Source organism: Amborella trichopoda, chromosome 4 (genome assembly GCF_054954075.1).
Source record: "Amborella trichopoda isolate Santa Cruz 75 chromosome 4, AtrichopodaSantaCruz75HAP2 v2.0, whole genome shotgun sequence".
Lineage (NCBI taxonomy): Eukaryota > Viridiplantae > Streptophyta > Magnoliopsida > Amborellales > Amborellaceae > Amborella > Amborella trichopoda.
The window spans coordinates 34,876,700-34,902,944 of record NC_142339.1 but is presented as its reverse complement, the minus strand read 5'-3'; the positions used below and the strand labels follow the sequence as shown (position 1 = coordinate 34,902,944).

The following is a 26,245-nucleotide window of genomic DNA, read 5'->3' as shown; positions in this document are numbered from 1 at the left end:
GGATTAGTGCTTTATCTAGATTTTGGATAGTGAAAAATTAGAAAACTCTAGAATTCAAAAAGAGATAAAGGATTTCCAGCACAAGATTGAAAAATAAGTTTGTGCATAAATACCCCCGAAAGTTTACAGGGGTATTATGATCAATTTATATTTTTCAAATTATTTTTTTCATATTTTTATTAGGTGCGCATCATTAAGATGTACACACGCTTCAAATTTCAAGTAATTTGGATTTGTAGAAAAAAAAATAAAAATTGAATCACTACCAGACAACTGTGACCGTGCGATGAAGTTTTGATGATGATGAGGGTAGGCGAAATCACTGTTCATTTTCGCCTATAGGTGTTGGGAAGAGTTTTCCTATATATATATATATATATATATATATATATATATATATATATATATATATATATATATATATATATATATATATAATGCATTTGTACTTTTTTTAAGGGCTTAATATGTAAATGTCCTTAACAAAAAATGCAAAAAATAATAGGTAGAAAGAAAGAAAGATTCTTTCCTTAAAGCATTAGTTTCCTAATTTCAGTTTTGAATTTCAAGGTTTTTTACGATTTGCAAAAACTCTTAAATAGTATAATCAGAAAATGCAAAAATAAAAAGGTCAGAAACTTCAAAACAAGAAAATTAATTTGTCTTCTTACATTCTTACGCATTTTCGGTTACTTTATCTATTTTTTCTTTGTTTTGTTGTATTTTTTATTTTTTTTATTTCTTTTTTTATTGTAGGACAGGTCCTTCCGATGAATCGGTCCAGTCTGAATGGACCGGTGCGCATACTGGTTTGACCACCATCCAGTTCTGATAACACTGGCACAAACTTCTAACTTTTGACCTCTCTAACTCAAACCAGGAGCCATTCTGACATACCAGATCTCTATGTTGCCTGGTGCTAAAATTTTTCAAGAGGACTGTACACTGCGATAGAGTCATACCCTGTAACAGTTATATCATAATTATCTATCTTTGCAAATTACAAAGGCTTAAATCATTCTCTTTCTCATGGAATAGAAAATCTTATTATTTCAGACATTACTCCTCTTATGGTGTTATACAATCAGGATCATGCAATGGGGAGAAGACCGTCGCTTTGATGAAATACGTAGTAATTTGGGGAGACTGACTGTTTTCTGGATACTCCAGGTCACAGATACTTTTGCCTTTATCTGTAGCTCCAGTTTCGTTATTTAATTGAACTTGTGACAGAAAAACCTCATTGATGATGTCAGCTTCATTTATGTCCTTGTGTTACAAAGAATTCAGAAACATAAGGTGTTGTTGACTTGCTATGCATTGGTAATAGGCTTTTTGGGTTTGGACTGTAAGCCTACCTGTAACAATCGTGAATGCCAGCAATCGAAGACCATGTCCCACTGCTGCAGATGCTATTGGGTGTTTATTGTGGTTTGCGGGCATTACAGCTGAGGCGATAGCAGACCGACAAAAACTGTACTTTAAGAACTCTCCTGATAACAGAGGAAAATGGTGTGATATCGGTCTCTGGAAATTTTCACGCCATCCCAACTACTTTGGTGAGGTTAGTTGAGCTGTTGTATGTTTTGTTTCTTTTACAGGATTGACTTAATGATTACCTGCTTATAGATGAGCTTTAATTGCATTAAGTTGTAGTTACTTGCTCATACATTTTCTGTTTCCTTCTCAACATTGATATGCTGGTCGCATGGTTCCGGATACTTGAGTGATTTATTTTTCTTTCTTTTTACTCATTTTGGTTCTTCATTTACTAACTGGGGCTCGGGCTTCTGCAACCTATTCTTCAAAGCAAGAATTAAGCCCTTCCTTTCCTGGTATCTTTATATTTTTCTTTGTTTATATCTTTTCATTTCCCTGTTGATATATTGATATATTTTTCCCTCATGCTCTGCCTTTTTTTACCCCTTCAAAATTGTCAGTGAAGGCGTTCTTACTGGATTCTAGACCAGGTTATCTGTTAAATGATTTTCCAAATAAAAATTTATGGTAGGAACTTTCATTACCTTTATTGGACATACTGTGAAACCATTAATATTTACCCCATGATGATATTGTGTAATAATGTATTTCTTATGTGGTGAGTGCTTTAGATTCTACTTTGGTGGGGTATCTATGTGATATCTGTTCCTGTGATAGATGGAGCTGAAAATCTTGTAGTTGTAGGACCAATCTTCCTAACTTTTCTGCTCCTCTTCTTCAGTGGCATCCCATTGCTTGAGGTTCGTTCTGTTGCTGACTGCCCTTTGTGCTGTCATTCACATATAAATGATTCTATAATAAAAAATTTGTAACTCTTTGTGAACATTGTGCATGGAAGCAGGATTCAGCTGATAAGCGTTTTGGCAGCATAGAAGAATATCGTCAATATAAAAGGATTACAAGGTTATTTTATGATAATATCTCAAGCGAATTCGCATTTCCTGTTTGTCTATTCTCATATGTAATTCAGGTTAATGCTGTTAGTCTACCTAATCTCACTTGTGTGTTGCAGGCCCCTCATTCCTTGACCACCATTCATATATGGGAATTTGCCAGCATGGTTTAATAGATATTTCCTCTTGGAGTTTCATCTCTACAGTAGGAATCTTCCTATGGATGATATATCTGATAGGTAAGAAGTTGAACCCTGTTTATCTGCATTGTAAAGGCATCACATGAATCCATTAATTTTGATTTATCATATTCTCTTCTTCATCCTTCACATGATCCATGTGCGTTGTTGCTGTGTACATGCTTTTTTGCTCATGCAATAGCATACTGAGAGCGTTTTAATGGGATGTAGTGTGTGTTTAGGTGGCTCTTTCTTGGTCATTTTATATTGGTTTAGAAATAAAAGTTTCAAGACTGCTCTCGACCTAGATTCTAGGTCCATCAAACAATGGTCCAAAAAATGCCCGATGGCGCCTAAGCAATTAGGGGGTCTTGGCTGCACAGTGCCTAGGCGGCCGCCTAGGTGGGCACCCAGATATCTGGGCGGCATAGGTTGAAGGTGAGGGGCAGCCACGGGGAATATGAGTTTATGACATTACGAATTTACGACTATTAGACTATACTATTTAACACAAATATGAGCATATGGCGATAACACATCATAAAATAGTAGAAATCCCGTACCCAAAGTTCCAAACCATTGTAATAGACTACTAGCACAACTAAAAAAAAAATATAACAATAATAAAGTCACAATCCATAGTCCATACTCTATGCTCTATAATCCATACCATCCCATAACCATACTTTCATAAAATGATGCAGACATACACATAAGAGCAGAAAATAAGAAAAATAAAATATAAACTCGAAGACTCAAGAGTCAAGAGTCTTCACTCATCTTTAGACAAAGTTGGGTAAGCCTTATCATATGCATCAAAGTTGAGTCCATTGTCATCAGAGTCATCTTTCTCTTCAACATAACGCTCGTACTCCTTTGTTTCTTCTGAATCTACTTGTTCCTCCTCTTCTTCTACCCCAACCCCCCTTCCCTTGCTTTATGCAGATGATCTAGAGGCCCTAGGAGTGTTGGCTGCTCTACTTGATGCCTCATCACCCTTTTCTTACTTTTTGTGTTTTACAAAACTCGAATACTGTTTAATCTCCTTCCTGATATCTTCGGGAATCTTCTTAAAAGAGACAATACCCCTCCTTATTCCAGCAAGGCGTTTTTTGGATAGGTAAATGCCCCTGTTAGTATCCTTTTCACAATAATTATATCTTATATAATTTTTGTCATTCGGATTCGGGTTATAACCATACATCCAACCTAGATCATCACTTCTAAAATATCATGGAGAATATATTTCCATATAAAGAGGCGCCTTTTCTTTCTTTTTTCATTTTACCAAATCCAAATATTGTCTAATCTCATCCCTAATAGCTTTAGGAACCTTTTTACAACAAAGAACATTTCCTTTAAAACTGGCAAGGAGTTTCTTGAACCGGTTGGTATCTTTTTCACAAAGATTGTTCCTTATACAATTTTTATGATTTGGATTTGGGTTATAACCATACGTCCAATCTAGATCACTACTTTTAAAAGAACCAAAAAGAGACTTATCCAAATGACAAGGCCTCTTTTGTTCTTTTTTGTATTTTATCGAACTCAGTTGTTACTTAATCTTCTATGTGACAACTTCAGAAAATGTTTTACAAGGGACAACAGCCCCCCTAATACCAGCAATGTGTTTTTTGAGCCAGTTTATACCCCCATTAGTACCTTTTTTGCAATAATTACATCGTATACAACTTTTGTCATTTGGATTTGGATGAATTTATTCACTACTTTTTTAGTCTCATTTGGATGTATTTTGTTTAGTTATACTTTAAACATACTTTTCATATTTTTTGGGATTGTTTGAGATTTTTTTTAACCCCTTTTAGCCCGGGCGAGACGTGCTCGGTTAGGGTCAGTTACCCGGACAGGTTCTGGGTTACCCGGACCTGGGCAGATCCTGATGATATTGAATGTTGTTTTATAAATCCAGTTATTATAATCAATATCCATCTAAAGTTCGATCTGAAGGAGCATATAATCCAGGACGCATCATTGAATTGATAAATGCTTTGGTTATTCTGCCAACTTCTTCCCTTGATATGGCCCTAAATAGAGTAGCTTCCTTTTATGATGTGTTTAGATTATGGTCATTGAGTTGATAAGATGTAGGGAAGAGTAACAATAATGGTTGAAATCATCCAGCTTACGCCAGCTCTTTTTTACTCATTTTAGTGATAGAAAAGCTCGCTAAACCATTGGAGGATTGAGTGTTTGCTTGTGATGGTTACGTGCTCGCTGTGTCTTCATGTTGGCTTCAACCAAGAAACATGGGAGCAAAGGCAGTTATTGCTATGCTCATGGAGGTTGCTTTTGTATGTATAGTTGAATGAAAAATTCTATTACATCTGGATTTGCTAGTCGTTTTAATTATTATGTGTAATATTTACAGGTTGTGACTTATCTAAAATTCAAAATCATTTCTTTCATATAAAATTTGCATACTAGATGAAAAATAAGCCTACCATTTGCTTCTCATTCTCTCTAGTAATTCATATAAGAAGTTTCTTCTGCATTGCAGATTTTTTTAGGGTTGATCCTCTTTCGGAGACATATTATGGAGGGTTAACTAACAAAGTGATTCTTCTAAATTCTTTTCTTTCATGATATGAACAGGATTTTGTATCTCATGGCCATTGATTTTCTTGTACTAATATTTTCTTGGCTTCCTTGTCCATTTTTGGTTGTGTGAGGGTACACATACACATGCACACACATGTAATGGCACGTGATCTGTTCATCTTGGTCATTAGGGATATATGCAAATTATGAGTGCACTCATTTCTATTTAATCCTTGAGGGCTTCATTAGTTATTCTTGGGAATTAATGTTGTTCATCTTGTTCATACTTTTCCATTTGACATTCAAATCCTCCTCAGAACTTGAGTTTTTATTGAGTCAAATATGGCCAAAACACATTTTGTAGACTCAATCTGACTCCAACTCAACTACAACTTCAGTCTCTTCCTCCCCTCCCTGATGCGAAGCCATGGCATCATCGTCAAGAGTCATTGCATTCTGTCTCGTGTACCTCTTTTTCGTCATTCTCTTCTGATTTGGCCTCATCCATCTGTAGAGCTGCCATAGCTCTAAGACTCTGATTTTCTAGTTAATGTAGGTCACAGATCTGTACTCCATCCCACCACCTCCTCGACTTACAACCAAGTCGTCTTGTTTGAATACCCTGCTTCTTAGCTATCCATTCACAAGATTTGTCAGCTTCTTTGGGACCACATTCAGCTATTCACAGTCAATTATACACCCACTGATATTATGATGGCATTCAGAACATGAATGAGCAATCTGGAGAATTAAATTGCCTGCACCGCCGTGTTGAGTGGATTTTTAGAAAATGAGTGACCGTATGTGATCCCTTATTTTTGTTGTTCCTTTTTAATGCATCAATTTCGTTCATGATGATTTGGCCAATAGTCTCCCACAATTTTCATACTGCATGCTAAAGCAGTGGTTATATTGAATGCATGGCAGATCACAGGAACTTGTTCATATTTTTACCATGGAGTTGTAGGTTCAACAAGGCAAAAGGAAATGTAATCTGTGTTAAAGAGTAACAAGTAAGAACTTGGGCAACTTAATATGCACAAGTTTTAAAAGTAAGAATTTGAGTAACCTAGCTAATTAACCAATGAAATTCTTGTTATTTAGTACAAGTATAGATCTAGAATACCGAATACCAACTGATGTTTAGGAATTTATTACTAGTTGCTAAATATTTGTTTTAATTACTACTTTGACGCTAATGGCTCTTTCCTTGGATCTACTTTTATGTAAAGTTCGCCACTGTGTTCGGCAAGAGTTCAATGACAATGGAGAAACTTTGAGACGAATTGGGAACTTTTGGAATTTGGCTTTCTAGGGTAAAAGATAAATAAGCTTGTTTTCTTGAGAAGTCATGCTGCATCCAAAGATATTTCGAGCCTAGGTGGCGATCCCGCTTTGAAATCTCATTCCACATCTTGGAAAGTGGTCTTTAAAGGATCTCGAATTTTAAATTTTGAGATCTCAATCCCCACTATTAAGGATCTCTATATCCACCTTAAAGATCCAGATAATGACCAACATGAGGATTTTTAAGCAACTTGCAAGGGAACTTTACTTTTGATATAATTGCATTCCTTGCTGGCTATAAACAAATAGTTCCTTAGTTTCAAGAGTGGATATAGTTCTAGACTATTAGGAACAAGATCCCCAAATGGTTAGGCTTAAAAGTTTGTGATCGAGATCCATAACGCTTTTGGATATCAATTCCTACAATATGGATACTGCTCTGATCCAGATTAACTCAACATCAAGATTATATATATATAGGAAAACACTATGCAATGCCTATAGGTGAAAATAAATAGTGATTTTGTCTATGTTTATCACCGTCCAAAGGTCATCGCACGGTCACAATTGTCAGGTAGTGTTTCAATTTTTATTTTTTTTCTACAGATTAGAATGATTTGAAATTTGGAGCATGTGTTCATAAAAAATATGATAATCTAATAAAAATGCAAAAAAAATTATTCACAAAATATAAATTAACCAAAATATCCATGAAATTTTATGGGGGTAGTTTGGTCAATTTCTATTTTGTGAAAGATTTGTTTCATATTTTTATTAAGTGCATCTCACTAAGATGTACACATGATCCAAATTTCAGATCATTTCGATTTGTAGAAAAAAAAATGAAAAATGAATTACTACTGGACAATCAAGACTGTTCGATGAACTTTCGACGGTGATGAGTATAGGTAAAGTCACTATTCATTTTCTCCTATAGGCGTTGGGAAGACTTTTTCATATATATATATATATATATATATATATATATATATATATATATATATATATAAGAAAAAAATATAAAGCGCAGCCTAGTGTAGATAAGCTAAATGCGCCAACGGCCCATATTGAATCTTGGCCGATCTGACGATCATGGGTGCCGGGTCCGATAGTGTCCAGTAGTGTTTGAATTTTAATTTTTTTTCTACATATCCAAATGGCTTGAAATTTTAAGCGTGTGTTCTTCAAAAGTAGGTAAATCTACGAAAGTATTAAACAAATATTTTATATGAAAAATAACAAAAATACTCCCGTAAAGTTTTTGTGGTATTTTGGTCAATTTATTTCCTGTAAAATATTTTTCATAGATTTGCATATTTTTGAAGAACACACGCATAAAATTTCAAGTGATTTGGATTTGTCGAAAAAAAATTAAAAATTCAAACACTACTGGGCACCCATGATCGTCAGATCGGCCCAAATTCAATCTGGGCCGTTGGTGCATTTAGCTTATCTACATTAGGTTGTGCACTCTATCTTTTTCCATATATATATATATATATATATATAGGAAGATACTACAAAAAGCCTATAGGCGAAAATGAAGGTTACTTATACTTGGTGTGTTACTACAACTAGCAGAATTGTCATCTTCATTGACATGCTCATGGCGTTATTCTGTAGACCTCTCTTGCACACAAACTCTCATCAAACTGATGAATTACATTTTGTATTATGGACATTACAAACTCATGGCCCTCTACACTTTGTGAAGCACACTCGGCAAGTGATTGACTTGCCTCCATAGCTTCATTATATCTAATGGAGCATGGTAGCTCAGATATTACTTGAATTTGTTCCCCAATGTCATCTAAAAAAACTCCATTCTCTATATCCTCAGTCCAACTTCTCATTATATATTGTGGAGGGATTTCAAACACATCTTTCACCATAAAAATCTTTAGTACGTGCTTGCAAAGAAGGCACATCCTCTCTAAGAAGTGACAATTGCAAGAAATGAAATTATCATGACAGTTGAATTTCACTAAGTAGGGTCTAGATCCGGTTCCCGAGACTGCCACCTTAAAGGTAGCAATCTGTCCATAGTGTTCAACTGTCTCTCTCTTAAAATTAAAACAATTAGCCACCTCTTCCCCAAATATCTTTAAAATATTTTGAGTATAGATTTTTGATACATGTGACTCAATGAAAGTGGTTGTTTGCAAGACTGGAGTAGTTTGAACATCTTTCAAGTCATTTTTCGTCTCTTTTCACACCTTCTTATCGTGGACTTTTTGCAACAACTTCTAATAATATACGCATGCTTGTTGTGGGTGTTAACTACAGCTTGAAGTGTGTATTGATCCCTTCATGCTTTTCAGTAGAGGTCATACCCACAGTGAACATGCCAGCCAAGTATGCATCAACCCATTGCATGCAATAACCATAAAACCTACTGAGCCATTCGCTGTCTTCCAGCTTATAATTCTCAATCATGAATTTCCATACCAATTCAAATTCTTCAATTGTTGGGCTAGACATACACCTCCTAAAGGTATCTGAATAAGAATGATGCATACGCAAGGCATGACACATTTTTTCTTTGATCTTTGCAAATATATGTCACTTACAATAATGATGCTTACGTTGGTAAAGAACTTGTCTCACTGCATATGAAATTGCAGGATCTTGATCAGTGAGAATAACACTTGGTTGCCATCCACCCATGGCTTCCAACTAGTTTTCAAATACCCATATAAATGATTATATCCATTTGTTAAATATGAGGGCAAATCCAAAGAAAGTTGTACTGAAATGGTGATTTACACCAAGTATAGGTGCAAAGGGCATACCAAACGTATTTGTCTTATATGTGGAATCAAAAGTAACCACATCAGAAAAGCACTGGTAGGAAACTCTAGATGTAGAATCTACCCATAAGATGCTCCGAATGTGATCATCATTATTTAATCTCAATCTATAGAAAAATGATGGGTTCGATTGGCTCTTTTTATAGAGCGATTGCAAAATTAAATTTCCATCTTCTCCTCTAAGTTTTCTTCTAGTGCTTGTTATTTCAATTTCGATGTCCTTTTGTGTACAAGGGACATTCTCAATCCCTGCAGCCTGTTATATGACTATGTCTAGGCTTAACCATTGTCGAGCTCATTGAATGTATTAATGACTTTGTAGCACTCAACAATGATCGGTGTGTGTAAATTAGACGAGCTTTTCTTGGACTAACTAGATCGTGATTATGATCTTTAACGATACTAGTCACTTTTCACTCGCCGTCCTCTTGAGTACTTATGCACATCCTAACCTTGCACCCACCCCTTAACTTAAGATAAACGTTTCCACTTTTATTAGGTTTTTCTTGTTTAAACCCTTCCTTCGAGCAAACATGAACCCTATCTATCTATTTATCTTTCTTGTTATGAGTACTCCCCCTGCAAATTCCAAAACCTTTGGTCAATGCATAAGACTTAAAGAACTCATATGCATTATCCTCTGATCCAAACATCATTTCTACACATGGTTCTTCTATTTCTTGGCCTTTGTTTGGTGAGCCACAACCACCATCAGGGATTTTATCAATGCTGCGTACATTTGGGCATGTGTTAGATGTCACACCGACTGAATTTGTGGGATCCATCTAAGTTTTTTTACTTACCCAATGTGAAACTGCAAACTACAAAAATACATGTATTCGGACATTTATCTTAAGAATACCAATCATATTTTTCTCCACCCACCTTGCCACATAAAAAAATTGCAACAAATGGATACTGCATACTTGTGATATAAATTCAATGCAGCAAGGGCGAAAAAACCCAATGGAAAAAAAAAAAAAAACAGCAAAAAAGCAAAAAGGGAAAGAAAATGGGGGAGAAAGACACAATTGAAGAAATAAATAAATTTTTGCAACAGATGTATTCTAATTTCCAAGAGTAAGTGACACATTATATGGTGCATTAGATGCCACATGAAGATTTTACATTTGGACACAACATATGATATATCAAGATGTATAAAAATAAACAAAACAAAGGTCAGGAAATTTTGAAGACTTGTTCTCAACGAACTCATTTGGTTTTTTTAAAAGGATGATTCAATTAAAATGATCAGATGAGATCAAATGCCCTATTCTCACTCTATCACATCCATGGATCGCATCAGCCATTAAAGTGAAAAGATTTATTTTGAAATTCAGAAGTTTGGATCAATAGGCCCATGTAAGTGCCAATCATATTTTTTCTCAACCCACCTAGCCACATGCAAAAATTGCAATAGATGAATACAACAAATTTGTGATATAAACTCAATGTAGCAGGGGCAAAAAATCCCAATGGGAAAAAAAAATACCGAAGAAACCCCAATGGATACTACAGATTTGTGATATAAACTCATTTTAACTGAATCAAATACACAGAGAGAGAGAGGACATATAAACTCATTTTAACTGAAATCAGAAACACAATTTATTTCAATTTTAATAATATCAAACATATTTTTTCTCAACCACCTTGCCACAAGCAAAAATTGCAACAGATGGATACTAGAAATTTGTGATATAAACTCAATGCAGCAAGGGCGAAAAACCCCAATGGGAAAAAAAAATGCAGAAAAAACCCCAATTGATACTACAGATTTGTGATATAAATTCATTTTAATTGAGTCAAATACAGATAGAGAGAGTACCTTTAGAGATAGGGTGAGTTGCAGTTGGGAGGCCATCTAGGGATCGAGCGAGTGAGAGGCAAAGAGAGAGTAAGTGGCCTTTGGGGTATTCTTTAGCAACAGGGGAAAGAGAGAAACATGGTGGGGAGGCCACACCAGGGATTGAGTGAGCGACCTTTGGGTTTTTCTGATCGAGCGAGATGCAGAGAGAGATAGGGAAGACGAGCAGCCTTTGGGTTTTTATGAGCGAGTAGGGGAAAGAGAGAGACAGGGAGCGCATACAGAGAGAGAGAGAGCGATCGGCCTTTGGGATTTTCTGAGCGAGCAGGGGAAAGAGAGAGATAGGGAAGACGAAGAAAACTACGGAGGAGAGAGAGTAAAGTTTTGATTTAGAAGAGAGAAAGAATATGAGTGAGAATAGGAGAAAGAATAGGTCATTTACTATTGTCAGTACTTTCATGTACTGATGTCAACGCATCATTAAAAAAGTGTTTTTTGAATGAAATAAGGATGGATCACATCAAGCCATTCTGACCGTCAATTCCGGGGTATTATATCACAGCCGTTGGACACAACTCAATGGAGTTCGCGAGCTGGCCAATCCTATATTTTTTTCATATATATATATATATATATAGAAGATACTACAAAACTCCTATAGGCGAAAATAAACAGTGATTTCGCTTACCCTCATTATTGTCCAAAGTTCATCACACGGTCACAATTGTTTGGTAATATTTTATTTTTATTTTTATTTTATAAAAATATGAATTATTTGAAATTTGGACCATGGGTTCATAAAAAATAGGCAAATCTATGAAAAATATCAAAAACATATTTTACATGAAATAAATTGACCAAAATACCCCTAAAATTTTTCAGGGGTAGTTTGATCAATTGTTTTTTTGAGAATTAAAACTTTTTTTGTTATATTTTTATTAGGTGGGCCACACTAATATGTACACATTCTCCAAATTTCATATCATTCCGATTTGTAGAAAGAAAATGACAAATAAAACACTATCAGACAATCGTCACCGTGCGATGAACTTTAGACGGCGACGAGAGTAGGAAAAATCACTGTTTATTTTTGCCTATAGGCGTTGGGAATACTTTTCCTATATATATATATATATATATATATATATATATATATATATATATATATATATATATATATATATATATATATATATATATATATATATATATATATATATATATATATATATATATATATATATATAGTCTAGCCTTATCCTAACTATTTGGGGTTGCTGCACGGATCGTATTCCGAAATTATGCTCTATCAAAGGTCATACTCTTAGTCAACTATAAGTTACAATATCTCTTCTTAGTACTTCTATTCATATCCTTTTTTGCCTTCCACTTGAACCAAATTGCCTATCCTAACCGGTGTTGAGGTCGATGTTTCGCATGGCCAATTTAGCTAAGTAAACTTTTCCTCATCTTATCATTATTAGAGCCACCCCTAAGTTCTCTAATGAATTCATTACTAATTCTATCTATTTTTTTAACACTCATCTATTGCAACATCTTCATCTCAGCTAGACTTATTTTGTAGATTTGTTTCTTGAACCCTAAACATTCCCTTCTATAAAGAATGGCTGATCTTACAACTGTCCTACAAAAATTCCTCTTTAGTCACATAAGACCCTCGAAGCACATATCCATTCTGCGTACCTAGCTGTAATTCTATACATGATATCTTTCTCAACTCTCCATTCTCATGGATTATTGACCCAAGATGTCAAAAATGATATATTCTAAGTACTTCACAACAATCAATTTTAACTAATTCATTGTTTATACTTCTATTATTACTAAACTTTTATTCTGTATATTCTCTCTCTGTCTGATTAGTTTTGAAAACATTTTTATTTTAGGGCATCCCTCAAAAGTTCTAACTTTGTGCTAATGTCGTCTTTAGACTATCAACTAAAATTATATCATCCGTAAGCATCATTCATCACGTTACTTCATCATGTAGATGCTTAGTTAACTTGGCCATAACCAAAACAAAGGGATATGGGCTCAACACTGACCCATTATATAGGCCTACTATCACTAAAAGCTCACTTCTCTCTACTAGTTGTCTTCACATTAGTTAGTGGTCCCTAGTATATATCTCTCACCATGTCAATATATCCCCTGAATAGGCCTTTCTTTAGCTCTCTATATACCTTATTGTATGCTTTTTATAAATCAATAATGGCCATGTGGAAGTCTTTATTTTCTCCCAAAACTTCTTTATCAATTGCCTAAGTATGAAAATAGCCTCAATTGTTGATTTTCTTGACATAAAACCGAATTGGTTTTATAATACACTCATTTTATGTCGTAGTCATTGTTGAATCATTCTTTCACACTACTTTGTAGTGTGACTCGTTAATTCGATCCCTCAATAGTCTGTGCAATCATATATGTCTCGTTTGTTCTTATAAATAGGTACCACTATTTTTTCTCCTAACATTCGATATTTTATTTGTTTTTAAAATCTTGTTGAACAACTTGGTCAATCAGGATATGCGAAGCTCTCCCAAAAAGTTTCCCTCTATCGAGATACCATCTGGTCCGAAAGCTTTTCTATCTTCATCTTTCTCAAAGGTTATAGCATTTCAAATATCCTAGTCCTACGAATGTATGTATGACCTCCCATAGTGGTCGTCATTTAGTAATTTTTTGAAACATGTTCTCTACCTTTTATTGACCTCGTCATCCTTTACTAAGACCCTTTGATCCTCACTCTTAATGTATTTAATATGACCTAGATCCTATACTTTCACTCTCTTATTTTTGTTAGTTTGAAGAAATTTTTTTCACCTTTTCTCATCCCTGATTTCTTGTCTCAATAATTATGTAGATTAAGCTTAGCTTACTAACTATTTTCTTAGTGCTCTTCTTGGCATTTTTATATTTTTCTATATTTTGATCACTTCTATTTTATTGCAACGCTTTGTAATACGTTCGTTTTCTCTAATAGACTTTTGAACCTCATTACTCCACCACTCAGTTTTCTTATCTGAATGTCTTTTCCCTCTAGATTATCCTAAAACGTTTTTTGTCACTTTCGCAATGCATTCAGTCATATCATTCTGCATAATATTAATTTCATTCCCTATAATTCTTTTTTATTTAATCAATTTATTTTAAAATAAGTCTATTGTGTTCATTTTAAATTCTACCACCTAGTTCTTGAGCACCTATTAATTTCAAGAGAAAATTTCATGTAGAACCCTAAATTCTCATATTATGGTAGAACCTCTTTTTATTTTTCTTTCAAGCGGCATAAGGAAATCCCTAAGGATTTTACCTTATCCCTTCATCTCTTATCTCCATATTTTATTGATTTTTGACCATAAAAATTAGCTCCAACAAATCTTTTTATAACATTTTATTCCAAAAACGTTTGTAACCCTCTTTTTCCCTTTCCATCCATTAAAAATGTTTTTGGGTTGAAATGATATAAAAAGATTTGCTTAGGCTAATTTTTATGATCAAAAGTCAATAAAAGAAGGAGATAAGAGATGAGGGGGTATAGTGAAATCTTGAGGGGTTTTCTTATGTCGTTTGAAAGAAAAATGGAAGGAGGGTCTACCATGAAATAATATGATGAGTTAGGGTTCTATATGAAATTTTCCCTAATTTCAATCCCCTTCCTCCATCACTTTATGCAAATATTTATAACTATGAGCCTATGTTGTGTTGCCGAACCGTCTCCTGGGATAACTTTATAGTCTTTACAATATGGTTAATCAGCCTTCGTAACTAGAAAGAAGTCTATCTAGCTTTTATACATCGCACTTTTGTAAGTTATTAAATAGTCATCTCATTTTTTAAATAAATATTTTCTATTGTTAGATCTTAAGCCATAGCAAAATCAATAATAGCATTACCCTTCATTTATTTCCCCAAATCTATATCCTCTATGTACCATTTCATATCTTCTAGTGTCTTACATGACCATTTAAATCCTATCCTAAAAAAGTTCGGTCTCCATTGGATTAGTCTATCTATGTCCTCATAGAATTGTTTTTTAATTCTATTTTGTATTCCTACCTATGGCGTATAAGCACTATTTTCATTAATTATCTCTTCTCGTAATATAAGCCTAATTAGTAGAAGCCTATCACGTACTCTCTTTACATCCACTACTTTACCTTTTAAAACTTCATCTACTATTATGCCTAGTCATTTCTATTATTATCCTTTCCTATATACTAAAGTTTGTATCCATCAATTTCTTTAACATTTGCCACTTCCACTTAGTTTCTTGTACGCAAGTTATGTTAGAGCTCATTCATCTCATTGTACCACCTAACTTAACACTCTTACTTGTTAGAGTTTCGACTTCCATATAGCTAGATTAACTTCTTTACTTTCGCTCGTCCAAAATAGCCTGGGAATATATATGTGTGTGTATGCAAGAAAAAATGGAAAATATTACAAATATAAAACTTGAAAATATAAATTTAGTTTGTACAACAAAAGATAAAAACCAAGTTTCTATTTCCTAGTTTCAAAGCGATGCATTCAAATCGTACTAGTAATACTAATAATATTTTGCTTATTATTGTTGGTATTTTCTTGTAATTGTGTTAGTAGCACTATTATTATTTTTAGAAAAATCGAATTTCAAATCCCACTGAGTATAATTAAAATATCAGAATGTGCAAATATTTCTAAATTTTAAATTAATGCACATTATTGCTAAAATTATTGTATCCCTTTTTTTCAATTACATAGGACTTCTATAAATAAATAAAAACTATTTTGATGTATATAACTAAATTATGTGCAAAAGCTGTACAAAGTTGACCGCTTCACATTGTGGTAGGAATCATGATGCTCTCATTTCATATGCTGTCATTGCACAAGTTCAAATTCAATCTCTATGATGGCCCTTAAATGAATTTCCAATACTGACAATGAATTTGAAACTTAAAAAATGATATAGATCTTGTGGATCCGTGAACATTTATTTTTAAAGCAAAATGAATGGTCTAGATAATTTGTTACAATATACTCTATTTTTAGAGTTTCAAATCCTAATTTTTTTCATAATCATAATGTAAGTCAGAATGATCGATATAAAACTTTTTCAATACTTTACTTGCAATTTTCAATGAGTTAGGAAGTGAGGATTTACTTACCTCAAGAGGTCACATGAACCCTCTTGCAGGTTATTTTTTGCGATTTAAAAAAAACAAGGGAATAAAAATTTGCTCGTTCGGTGGAAAGAGTAGGGCTTTGTGGTTAAAAAAACGGATGTTTTTCTTAGCATGGGAGTTGTTCAAACCCATGACCCCTCCATAGTGTTTGGCTACTCTACTACTCAGCCACCTTGACATAAATAAGCTAAAGACACTTCTTAAGAAACTGTCGACTTGTAGTTAGTAGTAGTGACCTCATCCTATAGGTATAGTCACATGCTTATTGATGTTGCTAGCCGTGTCGATGTGTCTTGAGTGTTGACATTACGATACTAGCCTCTTTTTAGGGGCGTCGAGGTGACACTGGTAATAACTAACCTGCAACAGATCTCACTAAGTTAGCATCATTAGTATAGAGCTAGATTGAGGGCTCGGTCTAGTCAAACCAAGTCCGACTATCCTTCAAATAGTTGGACTGAATTTAAAAAGAAAAATACTAATAACAATTTAAAATTAGAATATATTAAAAATTGTCAAACTTAGTTTAACTTGCCATATTGGTTACTCTCACTAGCTAAAATCAAACATTTGCCCATATCAGCTAAATCTGGTGTTTGCTTTAAACTAGACTAACCAAAACGCACGTCGATGGCCCAACTAGTTGGAGGGGCGGGTCATGTCTGGTTTTGATAACTATGCACTAAGTTTTGAGTCGAAAATGGCCTCATTGTTTTTGCATTGACGTGAAACTGGGTGGCTATCACCTTCGTTAAGGGCCAACATATAATCTTCGGTCACACAACTATATGAACCATGTCTAAAACCAAGGTTTTAAAAAATGGATCATGACCTTGATCGTCCATCTAGAAAATTGGGTCACAATGGCAGCATGGATTGAAGAATCGGTTGGATGGACAAGATTCAATCTTAAAACAATTTAAAAAAATCAATAGACTTTCTTAAAAATCTTGGTTTTTAGGTTTTTTTAGAAAAAATAATGGTATTGAATTATAGATTTTAATTATTTTTATAGAAAATATGTAAATACTGATGACCTGTATCCTATCTAAGGATTTGTTGTTCACTAATTTTACTTCAAAATCAACAATTCATCTTCCCTATTTGAGTTATCTAAATGGATAAGTAAATACGTGACAATAAAAGACTAGTTCGACATTGAAATTATGTCTCATGCCATCTGAATCACTTCAAAATATATAAAGAATTCATTCTCGTGACATTTTAAATTTAAGCATCTATACTATGCTCCCTTGGAAGTATAGTTTATTTGTACTCCCTCAGTCCGACTTCTCATTTGGGGGGATTTTTTTATTTGAAATTCTGCGAATCAGCTAAAGATCAATGGATGATTATTCTAAAAACAAAAAAATTGGAAATTTGAATTTTCTAACACTTAGATCTCAAATTCTAAATTTGGACAATTTCCATTCAACCTTTAGACATTATTTTTTTTCAAGCGCGTGGATGGTGCAATTAGAATTTTTTTTTATTGATTTTAATCTATGAGTTGAAAATGTTATATCCCAAAAAATTGAGGTTCTACAACTAAAACTAGATATTGCTTAAGGGAGTAAATGGACACTCCCGAAGGTGTATAATATATTTTTGGCTTTAAACTTAAAAGTTAAATGAAAATAGAATCACTCTTTTCATTATCCGTATCTCCCCCTCTTTCTCTTTTCCGCTTTGTGTTAAATTAATAGAAATTAATGCTCCATTCTCTCACTCACTCCCTCTTTGCATCACTTACCTCTCTCGGATTATCCAATTCTATCCTCGCTCTCTCTTATTCCTTGGTCCCACATTGGAGTTGGATCATGGGGTAAGACAAAGGGCGTGTTTATTTTTCTAAAAGATTTCTTTCATAAATAAATCTTTTTGATTTTTTAAAAGTTTTGCGTTTGACACAGTTTCATCTAAAAATTCATAAAGTAATGTTCCATCAAAAGTTCTCATTCCTTTGTTAAAACATGAAAGATTAAGTTCCTTGAGGGGTAGGAACTTAATCTTTTAAAACGTTTTTGTTGATCACTATTCACTACGTATAATATAAATACATAATATTAGTACTAATAAGATATAGTATAATATTTTATTACTATAACATAATATTATATAATAATATATTATATAATATTATATATTTATATTTATTTTATTAATTTAATTTATATTATATAGTATATATTGATTATATATTACATATTTAATAAACATATTTATATTTATTTTAATAATGTAATATAATATTACTATAACATAATATTATATAATATATTATTACATAAGATGAATAGTATCACCACCATCACAGACTTGCTATGTCTGTGGCGGTTTATTGAACAGAGCCGCAACGGACGGCACATGGTCCATGATGGTTTATGTGGAATTTTCGACCGCCATGGACATGCTATGTCCGTGGCAGTCGAAAAATCCATGCCGCCCAAAAAAATGGACAGCGATGACGCTATGGGCCAGAACACTATAGCATCTTGCCCATAGACATTATGTGTATATATATATATATATATATATATATATATATGAGTAATGATCCTATGAGACCTTCCCACATCCATTTGTGTAGGACCCCAAAGGATCACCATTAAATATGGCACAGATCTCTAGAAAAGTCAAGTTCCACACCCATGTGATAATTTTTATAGAGATCTGTACCATATTTAATGGTGATCCTTTGGCTACACACATGGGTGTGGGAGGGTCTCATAGGATCATTACTCTATATATATATATATATATATATATATATATATATATATATATATATATATATATATAGGAAATGCAAATATAGGCCAGTGGGCCTACAGCTACATATGAGCCCAACGACTCATATTCAATTTGGACCGATCAAATGATCACGATTGTATTTCGTATTTTAATTTTAATTTTTTTTTCTATAAATCCAAATCACTTAGAAATTTTGAATACGTGTTCTTTAAAAATAGAAAAATTCAATAAAAATATCAAAAAAATATTTCGTGAAAAATAAATTGATCAAAATACTCTAAAAAAATGGATTTTTTTTTCTCTCTCTCACACATTCACACAAAAGAAGCCCATTGCATACTTGAAAGTAGCAGCAATAGTGGTATAAGACAATTTCTTAACAGTTAGGGTATACAATTAATCCATTGTATTTTATTTTTTTATTTTTATCATTTGGTATTATAATTTCTAAAGTTTTTTATTCTCAAAATTTTCCTTTGTGTGTGTCTTTTGATGTTGTGGACATGTTACGATGAATGAAATATGGGTTCTGAAATATGAGATTTTCCCCCCAAGCATTTTCTCTCTCTCTACAACCCATAAAGTTTTTCTCAAAAAAATAATTATATATATATATGGAAGATACTCGAGCCCACTAGCTCACAGAATAGTATAAGCCCAATGGTCCAGATTAAATCTGGGTTGATCTGACGGCTAAGAGTGTTTGAATTTTAATTTTTTAATTTTTTTACAAATTCAAATCACTTGAAATTTTAGGTGAATGTTATTCTCATCAAGCCGCACCTAATAAAAAATAAATAAATATTCCACAAAATTTAAAATGACCAACATAGCTCCCAAAATCTATGGGGTATTTTGGTCATTTTGTTTCATGCAAAATATTTTTTTAATATTGTTTGAATATTCACCTTTTTTTTTTTTATCAACACGCGTCTAAAATTTTAAGTGATTTGGATTTGTAGAAAAACAATTAAAATTCAAACACTACCGGGCATCCATGATCGTTAGATCGGCCCATATTCAATTTGGACCATTGGGCTCATTTTTTCTTGTGAGCCCATTGGCTCACAGAAGCTTTTTCCTATATATATATATATATATATATATATATATATATATATATATATATAATCCCTACCAAGAAGAAATTCCTTTTTTATCTAAAAGAAGAAGTCAAATATAAAACCATTGAGGAAAAATTATTGTTTTCTCAAATACAAAATTAAATTAGCAATTTCAAAATAATTCTTGAAAAATAAATATGCGCTGATATCCCAAACGCTTTTTGGAATAAAAAACAACATATTATTTAGCTTCCTTATGAACCAGGATTTGATGAACAAAAAATTCCTACAAAAGCTAGGCCTATTCAAATGAATAGTGGATGTAGTTCTCAGTCGGGGAAAAAGCTTGACTCCACATAGTAGTCCTGGAAAAAGCCTGGGTTCATATCATCTAAGCTTAGGAAAAAGCCTGGCTTCACCATCAACTCCAAGTGCTTTAATACAAAAGCACGACCAAGATATTGATACATCTCCCCAACAATCCCCCCTAAGCACTAATAACTCAAGTGCTAATAGAACTCCGATTCTTGAAACATGATATACACCTCTCATAATTAGCTCTTCTGGCAATGACGGTGATCTTTGGGTCACAACGACTTTAGATTTTTTAACAAAATTTAAATGGGCAAGAATGTTTAGTTCACCACTGAATATAACCAGGCTTTGATACCATAATAGTGGAAGCGGAAGAATATAGAAAAATAAAGAAGCTATAAGAACACACATATATTGATACAGAAGTAGAAGATGAACGAAAGCAATTAAAGGACACTTACATGATAGTTATTGATACAGAAGTAGAAGATGAACAAAAGCAATTAAAGGACACTTACATGATAGACTTGCCTCAACCAGATGATGTCCAACAGGGTAAGCAATCTAACCTTACAAACACTCAAACACTCGAACTTAAAAAGACAAAACTCACAATCAGAACTCACAAACCCAAACACTCCAAAGATTTTCGATGCTTTCTCCTTCGGTCCTTCCCTCCTTATATAGAGAAAGAAGGCTGACTTCAAAGCCGGACTTCAAAGTAATCCGCACCGACACTTTTTCTAAAAGCAATACTCTTTTGATAAAGTAAAGAAAAAGTAATATTCTTTACAGTGAGAATTTTGTCGGTGGTAATAATACTTTTTCTTTTCTATAGCTTATGAAACTTTTTCTAAAAGCAGATTCTTTTGATAAAGTAAAAAAAAAGTAATATTCTTTACAGTGAGAATTTTGTCGGTGGTAATAATTCTTTTTCTTTTCTGTAGCTTTAGAGACACGTGTCCTGAGTGGATTTGGAGTCGTACGGTCCTTATCTTTTCAATTAAGTGGGGAAAAGTTAATTCCTGCGTAGTCATCACCATTTAGTGGACTGTAATCTTATGTCTCTTCCTCTTCGTTTGTAGACATTTTGTCTACATCTTCTTCCAAGGCTAGTAGCAACTTTTTTTAAGCTTGCCTTTTGATAGTTTGAGATTCTTTTGTCGCATTATTGCAACGTATTCAGTGATATCCATGCTAGTACTTGGTGAGAAAGATAATATTCTCTTTGTGTAAATTTTCTCTGAATCCAGAGAGTTATTTTTGTAACTATCCCACCATTTTATGGATATTTGTCGGCGTAATTCTGAGATATAATCCATCTGTCCATATCATCTTCAGAGAGCTGATATGTCCATTTTAGTATTCAATAAACTTGATATAAGGCCATAAAATATAAGTGATAGTCTTTTTTGAAACTTTTTTTTATTATAGTCAGAGAATTTTTTCTGTGATATCTTTAATTTTTTAGGAAGTATCTGGCTGCATGATCCCCATAACATGAACCAACTTTTAAACCTATTAGGAAATTCTACTAAATCAGTTATTTTAAACTGTACATACCAGCTATGTGTAGTCTTGGTATTTTGATAGGCAAAGACTTTATCTCATGCCTTGATATATTTGAAATAATGGTAGGATTGAATTTTAAATCCTTTAGTATTTATCATCATTGGCTTTAAAGGATCTAATCCCCAGTCTCTATAAGAGATGACTTTATGAATCTGGAACTTTGAGTATGCAATTTCAGAGTCATTATTTCTATAGTGGTGTACTATAGATACAGATCATGTTTCCATAAGTATGACTTCATACCATTTTCTACATTTTTCCCCTATATTAGGATGAAGATGATTGCGTAAATACAGTACTGCTATTTCAAAAGGGTCTTTTTACCTGTGATCATTCTCAATAATTATGAGAGGTATATATGTTGTTTCAAGAAACAGAGTTCTATTAGCACTTGGGTTATTAGTGCTTAGGGGGGATTGTTGGGGAGATGTATCAATATCTTGGTCTTACTTTCGTATTAAAGCACTTGGAGTTGATGGTGAAGCCAGGCTTTTTCCTGAGCTTAGATGATATGAACCCAAGCTTTTTCCCGGACTACTATGTAGAGTCAGGCTTTTGCCCTGACTGAGAACTATATCCATCGAATGATTTTGGCTTTTCCTTCCCTCCCTGTAAAAATTCTTGAGTCAAAAAGTCAAGAAGATGGTTATGTTGACCATTAATACGTTCAATTGTAAATTCAAATGATGAAAGGATTCCTTGCCATAGGGCAAATATTGGATTTGAGACGAGATTTTTTACATATTTTTCAAGAATATCCTTGGTTGCCTTACAATCAGTACGAATAATAAAATTTTGATTAAGCAAATCACTTTGGAATTTAGTTACGTAATGAATAATAGCTAAAATTTCCTTTTTAACAGTGGAGTAGTTTTGTTGAGCAGGGTTCTAGATTTTGGAAGTAAAGCGAACCAATTGTTCATGTTCTTGAAATCTTTGTTTGAGTATGCCGCCTAGCCCTTAGTCTGAAGCGTCAATTTCAACAATTTTAAATACTGTGGGGTTAGATAATGCTAAGTAGGGTAAGTCTTTGCCTTTTAATTTTAATTTTTTAACAGCCATGGTATGTTCATTAGTCGATTCCGGAGGGTTCTTTTTAAGCCTTTGAAACAAAGGTTTAGCGTCTAATGTCAGGTCTTCATAAAAATCAGAAATATAATTTAAACAATCGAGATATCTCTGAAGTTCAGTTTTGTCTTTGATAATATCTAGGAAATTTGATGAAAATTCAATTGCCCTATCAATAGAAATTATTCTTCCCTGGTAAATGTTATGTCCAAAAAACCTTATTTTTGTTTTAAAAATGTTTATCTTTTTTTGCCGATACAACTAACCCAGCATTTTTAATAGCTTTAAAAAATGTGTTTAGATGTTTCCAATGTTGATCAATAGTATCTGAATAAACAAGAACGTCATCAATGTAAACAATCATAAACTTGGTATAAGGATTAAATATGTCAATCATGATGTTTTGTAATTTAGAAGGAGTATTTTTTAGGCCGAAAGGCATAACATTCCATTCATAATGTCTGAAAGGAATATTGAAGGCAGTTTTATATCTATCTTTTTCTTTTATTTGGATCTGCCAATATTCAGATTTTAAATCAAAATTTGAAAATATGCAGGCATTAACCAATCTATCCAAGAGGTCTCTTTTGTCTGAAATGGGATGACGAATTCATCTTAGAGCTTTATACAAAGGTTTATAATTTATAACCAGCCGAGGGGCCCCTTTTTCTTTTTTAGAAGCTTTCACAAAATAAAAAGCTAAACAACTCCAAGGTGAGGAACTTTTTCTAATAAGTTTTTTATCAAGCAAATCTTGTATTTCAGTTTTACAAATTTCAAGGAGTCTACTATTCATTTGAAGATGCCTAGCTTTTGTAGGAATTTTTCGTTCATCAAATCCTGGTTCATAAGGAAGCTCAACAATATGTTGTTTTCTATTCCAAAAAGCGTTAGGATATCAGCGCATGTTTCTTTTTCGAGAATTATTTTGAAATTGCTAATTTTATTTTGTATTTGAGAAGACAACAATTTTTCCTCAATGGTTTTATATTTGACTTCTTCTTTTAGATAAAAAAAGAATTTCTCCTTGGTAGATATTTTATTCTTAATATTATTTATTTTATGAACTCTAGGTTTATCTATGAAGTCGAATTTTACCTCATGTCCCTCAATATTGACCTCAATACCAGTATTATCAAATTTAATAGGATAAAAGATATTTAAGAAAGGAGTTCCAAGAATAACCGGCTAACTTAATCCTTTAACCATGATAAAAGGAAATTTATATTTACAGTTTTGTATTTTTTCTAACATATTACATTTGGTCGAAGTTTCTAGGTCATTATCTTTTAAAACCTTAGGCAAAGTATTTTCAGCTTCAGGTGGTAAAAGATTATAATCATTTATCAAGTTACTAAATTCTTCTTCAGTATTTTCATTATGATTTTCATTATTATTAAAAGTAGTAGTTGCCATTTCTATAATTTGAACCCTAGTTTTCAGGGTTATTAGTTCACGAACTTCATTTATTTCACCTTTTAACTCAGGAATCGAAGGTTCCCTCTGAGTTTTCGTTTTATTTTGAACTCTTTTTAGAATGTCGTGGAAACTATAATCTTCTCTAGTAGGTACGAGAGAAGGTTTAGGAGTAGTGAACTCTATAATCAGATTTTCTTCTTTTTTTAGAGTATTAATATTTAAACCATTCATATCAATGATAGCCTTTAAAAAATTATATTGGCAGTTATCATTAGGAGTATTATAGTAATTTGAATCAGAGTCCGAGCTGGTGAAGATTAATCCTCATCATTTATCTCTCAAATTAACATTTCATCATCAGAATTAGAATACTCGTCAGAGTCATCTCTTTTTATTAACAGAATATCAAATAATTGTTTTTTAATTTCTAAATCTATTTCTAGAGCATTAATTTTCTTTTTAACTCTACTTTTATTTTTGTAATGTCTCACATTTCCACAGTTGTAGCAAACTGGTATTTTTCTTTTCCCCTTTTGTTTAAAAAAGTGATCTTGTAAACTTTTTTTTAGGAAAAGTATTTTTCTTTTCTCGTGATTGTCTAGACCTTGCTTTATACAAGTCTTTTTATTTTTGCTTGTGAGTGGGTTTAGAAGTGGGTAAAGTATTATACCCAAATTGTTCACAAAAATCTCCTAGTTCTTTTTTCCCCATCATTTTATGTTTTTAGTCGTCTTCGAAGTTTTAGGTCCGTGCATAAGGCAAGACCTTCAGCGCAAATCTCTGATGATAGTTCACCAAGGGTACATTGGGAGTAAGGAACAATCCCACAATATTTATTCTTCAGCCACGTTTTAACTTTTTTGGCAAAAAGATAGGGAAGTCCAGTTATAAATTTTTCTTTCCAATGATCGGCCTTACTATCCTCTCTGGATAATAATCTAGAGTAAAAAACATCTTTATACCATTTAAAGTGTGAGAGGGTTGGACATCGTAAATTTGACAGCAAATCTTCAGATCTAGCAGATAAGAGGGTCGTGCTTCCTACAAAGTGAAGTGTGATGATATAGATTAGTGTATTAATTGCATCTCCCTCATCAACTATATTTTCTTAGACCTGTCCGGATCCTATTTCAGTTCTGATGAGCCATTGTTTAATGGCATTTAAGATTTGATCTTTTGCAGTTTCATTCATATGAAAATCCTACTAACCTCTAAGCCATCCTGTAAAACCGCATATGATAGCTTTGGCAATTTCATGGTCTTTATTTCCACTTGCTTTACAAGCGGTGCCATAAATAGTCATATGTTTCATAAGGTTAAGAATCTGATTTTCTGATATGCCATCTATATTCCAATTCACAATTGACCTTCCTAAATATGATACAGAACTGACAATAAGGTCTTTTTGTGTTTGAAGATCTACAAGAGTGGGTCTGGGATAATACATCCTAGTTAGGGCTACAGGCCTAGTTTTTTTCCCATAATCTGTTCGATTGATATCTAAGCTTTCAATTTTAAAAGCCTTTTCTATTTCAGATATTCCATGATTTGTAAAACTTTGATCTTCTTGGAGAACTTACAATTCACCAATCATTTTTCCTTTATCATTTATGTTTAATTTTGCAAGTCTTTCGATTAGCTCATCCACTAATTCTCTATTGTCATCTTTCCTCTTGATTCCTTGCAGGCTAAATTTTCCTGCTTCTATACTCGGTGGTGGCTTGAATAAAATTGTTTCTTTTTTTTTCTTTCTTCCCTTTTTTGTAGTTGTAGAGGTTTCAAGTTATTTACCACATTTTCAATTCTAGTTGTAGAGGTTTCAA

The 26,245-nt window shown here is 33.1% G+C and overlaps 1 long non-coding RNA gene and 1 other non-coding gene across 2 annotated transcripts; one reads left to right on the top strand and one right to left on the bottom strand.

Moving 5' to 3' along the window:
- Positions 1-696: 696 nt before the first annotated feature.
- On the top strand, positions 697-26,245 carry LOC18428659 (uncharacterized). Its single transcript, XR_016053519.1, has 6 exons — positions 697-1,170; positions 1,331-1,564; positions 2,112-2,240; positions 2,342-2,403; positions 2,513-2,632; positions 26,110-26,245. It is a non-coding gene; the product is annotated as an uncharacterized LOC18428659 (transcript).
- On the bottom strand, positions 5,426-11,529 carry LOC148782419 (uncharacterized). Its single transcript, XR_016053520.1, has 2 exons — positions 11,060-11,529; positions 5,426-5,764 (listed from the first exon to the last, which is right to left on the bottom strand). It is a non-coding gene; the product is annotated as an uncharacterized LOC148782419 (long non-coding RNA).